Source organism: Mytilus californianus, unplaced genomic scaffold (genome assembly GCF_021869535.1).
Source record: "Mytilus californianus isolate M0D057914Y unplaced genomic scaffold, xbMytCali1.0.p SCAF_10, whole genome shotgun sequence".
Taxonomy (NCBI): Eukaryota; Metazoa; Mollusca; class Bivalvia; order Mytilida; family Mytilidae; genus Mytilus; species Mytilus californianus.
Window position 1 is genome coordinate 80,227,648 of NW_026262582.1, and position 14,154 is coordinate 80,241,801.

The 14,154-nt window shown below is 31.5% G+C and overlaps 1 long non-coding RNA gene across 1 annotated transcript in view; it reads right to left on the minus strand.

Moving 5' to 3' along the window:
* The window catches only part of LOC127718633 (uncharacterized), an 83,143-nt gene that overhangs the window by 26,734 nt on the left and 42,255 nt on the right, over positions 1-14,154 (minus strand). The gene's annotated exons all lie outside the window — the stretch shown is intronic.

The following is a 14,154-nucleotide window of genomic DNA, read 5'->3' on the forward strand; positions in this document are numbered from 1 at the left end:
ATGCATCAATACGCAGCAACAGTATGTCAACTTTAAATCTGAAGCTTCGTTTCGTAGAGAATTTAAGACAAATCCACACATATTACTTAAATAATCCCGTTATAACGTTTGAAGACTAAATTTCATGCCCTTCATCCGCGGTCGTCTATTTTTTAAGACCATAGATAAATGACTAATGTTTTCAACCTGAGCATATATTAAATACTTGCCACTGAACATTAAGCCAATCGTTATCAATAAACCACATATCGTTTCATGTATAAAGATTAATTTACAGACAAATAAGCGTTTCTTAGCTGATTTCTTATTTGAAATAGTTGGTGTTTTCATCCACCACATTATTTATTCAAATACATGGATTGTTATATTTTGCTTGAATATTTATAACAAATAACATCTTACTATTCAACGAGTTTTTTTTCACTTTGAGGTTACAAATCTGAAGTATTCTAGTGTCTAAATTCATACATATTGAAGATTTTACAAAAAATGCGCATATTTATCTATTAATTCAAAAAGTTATTCAGTGCTATATATTGTTGGTGGGGACAGTTTTAAAACAATATATATAAACAAAATATTCAAAAATAACATTAAAAATTTGAAAGACATCCTTAAAATACCTTAAATTGATTTGTATCTGAAATACAAAAAGTAACTTTAATTTCGGAGTCTAGTGTGGCGTCCAGGTTGCTATACTAGTAAACATTATAGTTTAGGATTCCAGCTGAAATCCGCCTCTGGTGCGGGATTTTCTAACTGTTTTGAAGACCCATTGCTAGCCTTCATTTTTTTCTGCTCTTCGGTCGGGTTGTTGTCTCTTTAGACTTACCGTTTCCATTCTCAATTTTATTGGTTTTTGGTAAAGTATGCACTTCTTCTTAATTGTTGTTTTACATTTGCATACTTGTTACAATCTACCGAACTTGCAGCTATCACCCATAATTTAGGATACATTTTTAAAGAAATGTCATAATGTTGTGGTTAGACCTTCAAAGTATACACAAGAAGATACCATACTCTGAATGTCGGTAATGATGAAGACTCTTTTGAAAATGTACGGATATTTAATAGATTCAGGGAAATTTAACTCAACCTTTTTCAGAAGAAGATACCGACATAATAATATCTGAACATGGCCGTATTAGATTAGATTAATTTATAACACATAATGAAACAGTTCATATATTTTAAGTCCATATTTTGAACTGAATGTATGAAAGTGTGGGTGTACATATATATGATACGTATATACAGGTCTATGTTATTTTCTGTATGATTTTCCTCCTACTGCAAGTAAAACCTTTGCCAAAGTGGAACATCCGTTTGGCTGTGTGGGATGTTTGAATACGCAGCCATGTCCGGTAATGATAAGGAAGAGAGAGTTCCACGCTCCCTGCACATTAAACATTTTTGCAACAACTCTTTTATGCGTCTGTATGTAGCCTGATACAAGGGAGAACATTTCTGTTCCAATCCATTATACCCACATGTTCAGCTGGTTACTGTTGAAATTATCAATCTTTTCCCAGGTCGATCCCTATTACATCTACTTATATTATCTCGTCCTGAATGTGTTTGAAATATTTGCAACTGGACATTAAAAACTCAATAATTTTTTCATCTTACCTCATGAATGAAAGGAGATGTATAAAACAATAAAGCAACAAGACAGCAACGTAACAGCAAAAATAATTTGAAATAAAGATTAAAAACATAAATCCAGGCATGTATCATATTTATTATGCACATGATGTGTGTCATATTTACTGCAAAGGCGTCAAAATGAAAGACATGCAGCTTTGCTGCAAGTTAGGATTTTTTATGCTTAATTTATTATTACTGTCTGAAATCTAGAAATCTTCATGGTTGCTGTACAAGGTTTCACATGGACAGATGGATTGAACCTAATTTATTTTGATTTGATCATGTTAAAAAAATGGTAGAAAAAAAAGAAGGGGTCAGTTCTTCCGCGGACCTACAAACCGACTTCTGCATCCAACAATGGTAACCTTATTAAACATTTGATACACTTCTAAAACAAGAAACTGCTATTTGTTTAAATCATGTGGTCAAATAGAACATGGAATTTTAAAAAAAATCAGAATATTTGCAAATTACGTTTTTTAATGTTTTATGCTAACTAGTACAATTCCCGTATTTTCCGGTGATAAATAGGATTTTCATATGTACAATGATCATATACTATAAAATTAGTTAGTTTTTGCATCCGTTCTGCACATTTTGTGTATGACATGTGCTTTGGTAGTTATATTACTATGTTTTTAAGTATGTCTTTATTGTAAATTGGAATGTTGGCAGACAAACGTATATATTCATGAATATCAGGCAGATGCTTGGGGTCAAAGGTCAAACATATAAATGAAAACTATTGTCCTATTATATTTCTACCACATATATATTTCAAGTAATAATTGCTTTTTGTGTATGTATTTCATTTAAAAAAATCCCACAGAGTCCCTACTGAAACAAAACATTTATAGCTCAGCTTTAAACTATTAAACATATTTCCTATCAACTCTAGTCGACACTTGGCATTGAGCGTTCCTGATGAAGGTGAATCCAGAAAAGCGCTTCGGACGCATGAAATTATTAAACGTGTTGTTTTCAATTTTTTACATCACTGGGTCGATACCTCTGCTGGTGGACTATCAGTCCCCGAGGGTATCATCAGCTCAGTAGTCAGTACTTCGGTACTGACATGATTTATAACAAACGTTTCTAAAATTCTAAAATTAAGGTTTCAACTCCCTCAGGCAAAGTTGACCTTAGATGAATTTGGCTATTTGTTTTTGGTATTTTTGTTATATAGCTCTTCAACTGTTTCGTTACTTATACATCCCTCGGATTTCAAATGTTTGGCATTGAGCGTTCCTGATGAAGGTAAATCCAGAAAAACGCTTCGGACGTATGAAATTATTAAACGTTTTGTTTTCAATTTTTTTATCTTTATGTTGATATATTAAAGATTATGATTTTGATTTATGTGGTGACTAACATTGTCAGTATGTTTATTCAGCAAAGGAAGAATCAGTGTGATATCAGTTCAAGGTTTTGGAATTGGCTGAAATATTATAACCGTTTACTGACAATGTATTATAAACTTAAGCTTTTAGGCTTGTCATTTTTTGCCGTGTAACATATTTGTTTTTCATTCATTATTTTGTACATAAATTAGACCGTTAATTTTGTCGTTTGAATTGTTTTACATTTAACATCTCGGGGCCTTTTATAGCTGACTATGCGGTATCGGCTTTGCTAATTGTTGAAGGCCGTACGGTGACCTATTGTTGTAAATTTCTGTGTTATTTTGTCTGTTGTGGAGAGTTGTCTCATTGGCAATCATATCACTTCTTCTTATTTTCATATTTGCTATAAAAATCATTGTGTGAAAGAACCACAGCAAATATTCATCATTGACCTTAGAACACTCTGGTGTTTTTTTTACTGGTAATATGAACCTTATAATACGCATTATAATAACATTAGTAATTTTCAATGGCAATAATATCAAGTCAAATATTTGAATTTGTTTATCAATCAACTAAAGTACTTTGATGTGTGGATTAGATGTCGATGCATTGTTACGTGTTGCTGATTTTAAATATCCTAACAAATATAATGTAATTAAAATGAATATTAAAACTTACCACCATTGCCGTCTTGTATGACAGATATATGTGCCGAGTATATGACTCCTTCGTTTTCAATTCTTGATTCACAACTATATGTATAGTTCATCATATCTTGCGTTACTGTTACGTTAAATGTGAATGACTTGCAGTCACCAGAACACGTGCATACTTTGGGAGAGCATATACCCATTTTATGATAACATTTGTTGTCAAAATATCGAATATCATCGAGTATGTTTTTATCTGTAAGGAACTCAACGGTACATAGCTGAACCGCTATGTTCGTTGAACAACTTAATTGTAAAACCTTTGAATCATTGTTTGCTATAAGCGTTCCTTCGAGATTTATGTCAGGTGCTAAAGCTAAAAAAGAAACGAGAAAGTTAAGACAAAATTATATGATCGATCCTCGTTTTCTACATCATAAACATTTGTATTAATTGATAATATTTAGATGGGGCCGACAAACTTCCTCGAGTTTGCAAGACCAATAATAATACGTTCATCGCTATTTTGACTATGAATTCGTAGATAATTACATTAACACTGGCACGTGTAACAATAGTTATAAGTGATCATTTTCCATCTCAAGCCAGTAACATAATATAAAAAATTATCAAAAAAAAGACCAAAGCAAAATACACAAAATAACGTTAATACTTACAATGTATAAGCGTGCGAACAACACATTAATTCATGCATTCATGAGTAAATTAGCAGTGTTGTTGGTCGTTTTGATGGGACGTCATCGACGACGTCTTGACATCATCTATTGTTGTATGACGTCAGATGAGTGAAATAACCCGGAGTTTATTTCACATGTGAAATTATCGGTTTTTATTTCACTGGAAAATCACGATAATTCATTGTAACCAATGTAGTATGGATAATTATAACAACACTAATCACTAAGAACCGCAGTTCTTTACAAAGTCACATTTGTATTTTTTAAACAATTTGTGTTTAGAAAACCTCTTTTTAATTAGTTGATTGAACTGATCTTATAATTGAGCATGGAAAATAGCAGTCTTTATTGTAGAAATACTAACGTTTTGATGTTACTAGAAAAGAGTGGGATTGAAGGTTTTGCAATAAATCTTTAGAATTTTTTTCGCCTCATCACAATATTTTACGGAATGTCGTCTTTTACTGCAGAATATTTAGTGGTAAAGATATGTTTAGTCGAACATTCTGACTACCCTGCAATTCATCTTTCGCTAGGCCTATTTGCTTACTGTTTAATACTTAAAAGCAATCGGTTTTAAGAAAACTGTGTTTATTTATTAAGTATATAAATAAAAAGTAAGTCCCTCCGTGTAAATGTAAACGCATAAGCATCGTACTGATTTCTTTCTATTTAGTTTAACATTTTATTATAAATGTTACTAAACATGTATACCATCATCTTTTTGTACTTCATTTTACAATATCGTACTACATTTGTTTACCTCAACTATTGTATTTGTATTTATATTGTATGGTTCTCTGTAAACTTGTATTATTTTTTAGAGAATAAAGTATGTCTATCAATGAATTTTTAAAAAGCAGCTATGAAACAAATGGTTCAAGTAAATTCATTATTTCAAATATTTTACGGACGCCATTAACAGTTAATTGACCGGAGTAGAATATCTGTTTTACAGGTGACGATGAATATGTTTGAATTGTGTCAACTACAATCCCGTCTTCTGTTCCTCGAATATAACATCGCTTTATTAGATTTCTCAACGAATTGTACTTACGTAATCAACATGAAAGTTGCAACATGTTTAGCAGAATTATTTGTCCTTACAGAGCACATAAAATAACCGCTAGTTTTTCTGTGCGGTTTTAGAATACAATTGTTTATACTGTGTTTTTGTAGACTTCCTGTGCTATTGTCACGTTTTCCTCGACTTATGAGTTTGAATGTCTCTTTGATATATTTTGCCTCTCGTTTGGTATCCAGTATTACGCCTTGATATTTTCATCGAATTTTTATGATGATAACAAAGAACAATATAGTTGTTATTTGGCGGTTTCAAAGCATCCAAACCAAGAAAGGGTTAGGAACCCGTGTGCTTATTGTACGTCACAGGTTTTGAATGAGCTTCAACTGCATGAAATGAATAGAAAAAATGTCCAGTTTTGATCTATCTGGCTCTCTAAGTAGTATAAATTGCAAAGTGTTCGGTATTAACATGACTAACAGGACTTTATTTGTATAAGAATGAACAAGGTAAATCGGAAACTTAGGATTTAACATCATTGAGGATCTTTCCAACAATAGTAAAAATTCAAATTTATATTTTTTTCAAAACATATATATCATTTCAAAATTAACGAAACAATGCGTCTATGCAATTTCCCTCCGGCTTTCTTATACATCAACAAAATTGACTTTAGATTGTGGCATTGTGTATATAGTGTAAAAGAGAGTATAAAATTGCAAATATTGGGGGGGGGGGGGTAACATTCCCTTCATTTTTCTTATAAAGATATGGATTTTCAAATATATTTATGCCTCTAGCATCATCGAAGATACATTTATCGTTGAAATGCGCATCTGGTTCCAATGCCTTTTTGTTGTTTTGTTCTTATGTTTTTTTGTAATACTCACCACATTCCACAATTAGAAAGTACATTTCTGTCGTTAAAAGAATTAAATATGTATTCTTCATTTCAGTCTGTAACTTAAAATAGAAATAAGTTAATATTACATGGTAATACTGTGAATTCATTAATTTTAGTTGATATCAATTTTCGTGGATTGAAGAAAAATTATAGTTTGGGGTATATTTAATAACGTGGTTTTGCCAAAATCTACATACAAAAACTTATAGATGTGTACTTCGTTGAACATCCACTAAATCCACGATATTTGGTATCCCACAAATAATAATGAATCCACAATAGATAAGGTGACTACTAATTATGATCAGTCATCAACACTAAATGCTTAAGTTAATAAAACATTTAGATATCACTGCTGCATGTGGTATGTAGGTAAGCGCCATATGAATACACGGATAAGACGTCTATACAATATATAGAGATTAAGATGCATTCCATAAAAGAAGAAAATAAATCTTTCATTTGACTTAATATGGAAAACACAAAGACAAAAATAAGGAATAGTATTTCTTTTAAATGTAAGGCCTTCAACAATGAGAAATACCCAAAACGTATAATCGGCTATTAAAAGCCCCGACATAAAAAAATGTGATACAATTCAAACGAGAAAACTAACGGCCTAATTCATGACAGCAAACAAATATGATATACATGATCCAACGACGACCACTAAACCATAGGTTCTATATTAGGAAAAGGCACATTAAGAATATGGCGGGGTTAAACATGTTTGTGAGCGGTCAACCCTCCCATAGCCTGGGACAGTGGTATAACAGCGCAACATAAGAACAGATTGTAAAAATCAGTTGCAATTGGCTTCACTCAAAAGATCAGTACGAGGTACAAAATAACTAACATTAAGAAAGAAGATAGACACACAACACTGAAATAAGAGCAGTAGCAGTTACTGAAAGTTAGTTCAAAGCCAATAACAACTTTTAGAAAAATCATGTTCTCCCAGACTAAAGTATCAATCATTACACATCCAACACATCTAGTGTAAAGACGTTATAAACAATATGAGAATCGCCATATCTTATGTTATACCAAAATATAAGTAAAAAGTATCGACAGAATGGCGAATCATGGGTTATCATAAGTTAACATACATGTATCAAGCCAATATGTTTAGTTATGTTTTTGAAATGCAAAAGCAATGTTAGTACCGAAAAAAAGAATATTTAAAGATTTTACTAGCAACTGTTATAAATTGATAACCTTAGGAATCAGTTAATTCAAACAATAAATTGCTTTCATAGGTTTTATTCTGATTTACTGGCTTTATAAACAACATCGCCGTAAAAATTAGGATGTATTATTTTGTTTTGAATTAGAACACAGCCAAACTTCCCAACCAAATATTTGTTTCTATAAGAGAATTTGGTAAAGGTTTTAATCAATTAGTGGTAACGAAATCATTCACTTCATTATTTACCGGTTATCCAGAAATTAATACAGACACAGGCATAAATTAATACTGCGCCAGACATGTTTCTTTGTAATGGAAATAATAATAATGCACGTAATCTATGTTAAAGTTGTAATCTGGTTTTACTACACCTGACGCATTTCTCAACGATTAGTTTATGTTCAAAGCTGTTCGAGGTCAACATTTTAAATATGTTCAGTTGTTGTTATTACAAAAAAGAAAACAAATATTGCTTAATCCGGACAAAACATTAGCAAATTAGGACGGCAATGATGTCGTTTCAACAACAGGTCCGTTCAGGCTTAAGATTTCAACACTGGAATTTGCTAATCTCCTCTACGCATGTTTCATTTAGAAGCAAGAGAAAGTGATGGACTGTCCCAATCTGAATAATGTGTTAAGAAATGATGTCATGTCTTCCTGCACACTGTATATTGTGAACCAGTACATTAAGATAGGGTTAGTGTCTGTTGAGAGCAAAGTAGGGATTAATATTGATTAAACACTAGCATGTTTTCGTCCTAAATATGCGTTTATTCTGTCACTAGACATTAAACAACCATCCATGCATCCTGTCGATAAATATGTTTATGCATTTGACAATGATTAGCTTTTCTCAGACACATATGATGTATTTACAACTAATGTTCACCATTGCCTTTTTATTAATTCATATTTTATTCTGGGATAAATTATTCATCATCAATTATTTGAAATTGGTTTTGAACTAGCTTTGCGAGTACATTTATATCGATACTTTGATATCGTATATTGTTCCTGTGGTTATTTGTTATAACCGTTGTTCCATGTTAGGGGGAGTGTTAAGCCCGCCCTGACAAACTTCGTTAAACACCATCATATTATGTATTTGTCTGTCCAAAATCATTAGTATGAAATTCATAGGTTGTCGTTGTTTGCTGTCTGTCATATTGGTTTTTCGTAAACTTTTTTGTTCATTAATCAGGACGTTAGTGTTCTAGTCTCGAAACAACACGACAAAAAAACTGTAAAAATCAGTTAAAAAAGGCATGACTCATCCGACCAATACAAAGCACAAAACATACAAACAAAAGGACGAAATTCTCTAATAACGATTAAATAAGTCATGACAAGTCGATAAACAATACAAGAATCGAAGGAATGAGGCAATTTGAAACGCATGAATATTTACATTAAGGATTTTTAAATTGTAAAACATAACGCACAGAAGAACATTCATTATGAACAATCATTTTTTCAATCTTATTCATAATTTGTATTATAAAGGTAAAACGCAGACATTTAATAAAAAATCTTTAAATGCTTCGTCATATTTACTACACCAAATTAAAACTATAGATAACTATACATCAACGGACATTTAAATGACCTTAATGTATGGTTGGGACTTATCTTCGGATAATGGTTCATAATGTTTAAAGTTACTGTCTAGATATAAAATGAAATTTATAGTAATTGTAGCCTTTGGAGTTTGTGTTATCCTGCAATAAATAATGACCGAATTGCTTTAATACGAATAAATATTTTATATCTGTGATATATTTTAAATTCAGCATACGACATTTTACTAATATTTATTTTCTAAATCTTCAAATATAAACATAACTTACATTTTTGTGCAGGAGGTACATTAGCTTATAAAGATAAACTGTGATCTGAAAGCCAAATTTCCAGGGACATCCCTTAAATATAAAAAAAAAATACATGTTATATGTTTGTTCTATTTCATGACGTAAGAGGTTAAACTGTGACATAACGACATAATTCATAACGGCGAACCAACTAAATATATCAGTTTATGATTGAAAATCTAACATGCAATGAGCATTGAATAGGCAAAGTTTTCTTCATTAACACGTAAAATGTAAAATGCCAGCACCTGATTGATCCGGTTTTTCGTTACCACACAATAAGAGTCATACTGGTCATTCTGGTTATACTTAATGGAATCTTTAAAAAAAATTCACGATCACTGCAATACATTTAAAATGTTTTGAATCGATAGCTACGTCAGTTTTATATTGAAATCGGATCAACATTTATCGAAATTTAAATTTAAATATGTTTATTGAATAAAATAAATTTATTACATCATAAAATGAAACTGCTTAGGCCATAGAGTTCAAACAATATATTCCCAGGGGAGTGCAATTACGTTACATGGATATACGAAGATGTGGTATGAGTGCCAATGAGACAACTCTCCATCCAAGTCAAAATTTATAAAAGTAAACCATTATAGGTCAAAGTACGGTCTTCCACATTGAACCTTGGCTCACACCGAACAGCAAGCTATTAAGGGCCCCAAAAATTACTAGTGTAAAACCATTCAAACGGGAAAAACAACGGTCTAATCTATATAAAATACGAGAAACACTTATGAACCACATCAACAAACGACAACTACTGAACATCAGATTCCTGATTTAGGACAGGTGCAATCAATTGCAGCGGGTTTAAACATTTTAAAAGTACCAAACCTTTACCCGTATCTGAAACAATAGTGTAACATCACAACATAGAAAAACACACTATACAATATCAATTGAAATGGCTTTACTCAAACAAAAGACATATTAACACAAGTGAACATACACTTAACAAATAAATTTTATCTATGATACAATGCAAATTCAAAATAAAAAAAATAAGGGAAGAATAACTAAAGTAACATGTTATACCGCTGTGAAATATTAAACAATTTAGGAAAAACAATATACTTGAACAAAAATATCAGCCATTTGCAATTTCTTTAAACACATGTAAATAAAAATACTTTTATTGCTCATATAGTATAAATGTATTCTGTGTAATAGTATGTATTGTAAATTGGCTGATTTAAAGGTTTGATGTGCTTATAAACAATAACATTCATTTTGACATCTCATTCGAACTCTATTTCTTTATTCGGGATGGAGGATGACTATCCTAATAACTGGCCACTTATAGACATAATCTGAACGTTTATTATTGAGAACCTTTACGGTTAGTTTGTTGTTGCATTCATATGAAGCAGAATTCACATAACGAAAGACAATTACTAACACTCGCAAATACTTCAGCGAAGTCTTTCATCTCAAATGTCCTTGCGAATTTTGAATCATAGTAACTTGATCTTCCCCATGAAATTGAGATATTTAAACAATTTAAAACTAGAGCATATGAAATACGTGCCTTTTTTATAATGTTCCAATTGTTATCATATCGTAGAGCAATAGTAGCATATCAACTTCACTATCGTGTGGCGTTCGTATATCTTAAATGATACTCTATGTCAGAAAGTTTGACTTAATCTGTATCATTATTATATAGTTTACTATGTCAATGTATCCGGTGTTACTACATTTGACAGTTTGGTGATTATTTTTATTAGAAATGGATTGACGAGTTGGAACATCAATAAACGATTCTATCTTCTTATCTAACTCATTTTAATTTCATTATATCGCTTTCTAAAATACCTGTAATTTGAGACAAAATTTCTGAATTCATGTAAGATATTTTTCAGATATATATTCTTAGTGTTCCTTCTGAACTGACTTTAAATAAAGCTAATACTAACAATTAACACTGCCCTTTCCTGGATCTTGATATCTATATCTTTAACGGGAAGCTTAATACCAAAATGTATGATCAAAGAGATGATTTTTCATTTTCTATTTTTAATTATCCATTTCTTGATGGTGATGTGCCCTTGTCACCATCTTATGGTGTTTATATATCTCAACTTGTTCAATTCGCTCGTGTATGTAACAACGTATTTGATTTAAACAAAAGAAATCTCTGTATAACTGAAAAATTATTACACCAGGGTTTTTTTATATCACAAACTTGTCAAAACATTTACTAAATTTTATCATCGGTACAAGGACATCATTCGTAAATATGAATCAACATGCAGACACCTTATACGTTCAGGTATTTCACATCCCATTTTTTATGGTAATATTCTAAACAACATGAACAAAGCACAACAATGTCGACATTCACCTCAAAAGCTAACTTAACCTTTTAACAGACTTATTCAGAAGGGATATTGTTATGATACTGTTGTCAGTTCATTAAAGATGGCATATTTTGGTATTAATATTGATTCACTCATAGGGTCTTTGCATCGGAAATAAACACATTTATTCTATAACCAGTTGTTGGCATGATACGGGTTATGTTTTTCTCATATATTTTATGATGGTATGATTCTAAACCCCTAATGGCAGGGATTGTGCTTGATTTTTATATGATGAAGACAATCTTTCAATCAGTTTAATCGAGGTCTGGAGTTTGCATGTCAGTAACTGCTAGTAGTCCCTTGTTAATTGTCATTTTGCTTAGTTTCTAAAAATACCTTTTCTGACATCGGACTCGGACTTCTGCTTAAATGAGTTCTACTGTGCGTATCACTGTGTGTTTGTTTATTCTACATTGGCTAGAGGTATAGGGGGGTTGAGATCTCACAAAACATGTTTAACTCCGCCGCATTTTTGAGCTTGTCACAAGTCAGGAGCCTCTGTCCTTTGTTAGTCTTGTATTAATTTTAGTTCATGTATATGTTTTGGGGTTTAGTGTGACGTCCATTTTCATTGAACTAGTACACATTTTGTTTAGGGGCCAGCTGAACCCGCCTCCGGGTGTGGGATTTTCTCGCTGTGTTGAAGACCCATTGGGGGCCGTCGGCTGTTTTCTGCTGTTTAGTCATGTTGTTGTCTCTTTGACACATTCCCCATTTCCATTCTCAATTTTATTAGTGTTAGATTCAATGTTTCTTACAATTTATTATTATTATTATAAATTAGGTTTGTCATGAGATTCTAACAATGTCACTGTGTCTTTGTTTTAAATACATGTCTCTAAACACTTATGAAATAGATCTAACAAGCATATACGTATATGTATGACAAGGCCATGTTAAGAGATTTGAATTCATAACATTCACGAAATGCGAATTGTAACGGCAAGAATAAAAGCAATTTGATTCAAACACTTAGTACTCCTCAACCTCACACCAAAGTACCGATTGACATACATAGAATAGAATAAAAAAAAATGATAAGTTATTCTCCAAATGTATAAGATAAGTCAAGAGATTCTCACAATGTTACTATGAAATCTTTTTAAATATAACTCTCTGAATCCTTATGAAATAGACATAAAAACACAGGGTATTTACACGACTAGCTCTTATTAAGCATATTGCATGCATCAGTCACAAAATGAAATTTGTGACATCAAGAATAAAGGCGCTCTACTAATTTTGTTCAAAGAACAAACAACCACAAAATTGACAAAAACAGTATGAAATAAAAACCGTATGAAATAAAATAAAGGCATGCACACTATAGAACTGTTGAAACTCGTGAGAATCATTTGAAAATTCTTATAATTACCTGATGTTAAGTCGAATCTTTAATTAATGTAACAATTTCACCATGGACTAGACAAAATTCACTTAAGGGGCAATACCTACGATAAATGAACAAATAAAATATGATTTTGATTTCGTTCATTATTAATGAAAGTGAAATGGTGAAATAAAATTTCGCTGTTAGCAGCCATTTTGATTTAACTTTGTCGAAATAAGCTAAGAAACATTGCTGATGATTAATTCACTTGCAAATGAATAATGCGACCTCATTGAGTCTGTATTCAGGTGACCTTCTATTTAATCACTTCGGAAGAGATGGGTTACGCATGAACAAGGCGTATTCATCTATTTAAAGGAAAATTCTGTCAACGTTTAAATTGAAACAAGGGTAAACCATTTATTTGACTAATTCCATCCATAAAAACTCATTCTTATGCAGGTAAAAAAGGGTTAATATTTGTTTTACCTACAATAAGAAATCAAATAGATCTAAACAAATCAAATTGCACGTGTTTGCGATCTATTATATCTATATTTTTGTTTATATCGGGTAATATGACCATCGGCAGTCTTCGATGTCATCTCGACGGTTATTTAGATGGTATCTAGACTAAAATACACACGAAATGCGGATACATATTATCGAGTCCATGCAATGTTAATTGTTTATCTGAGACTTTTTGAAAGTTGGATATACGTTTTAGTAGGTTATAAATCAAATATGAGAATTGAACAAGAACAAGAATTTGACTGGTAATGCCCCTTTAAGGACTTCTTCGAGTAAGGTTTTCTGTTAATGTGTCATACTTTATGCGAACGTAAATTGAGTATACGTCAATCATCATGTATTGAACATTATTTAAAAAATAGTATATTTAGGATGTCAATAATAAGTAAGATATAAAGAAAGTGAGGAATTATCAATTCTTTACTCACAGTATTTTTGTGTCTTCTCTTAAACCTTTTTCGTACTTCAATTTGAATAAAATACATATAATGTCTCTGTTGTTCGTGGTCTGTCTTTATACAATTAACATTTCACTTCAAAATATCGTTATACCTGATAAAACACAACTTTAAGTTAAATGCTTGTA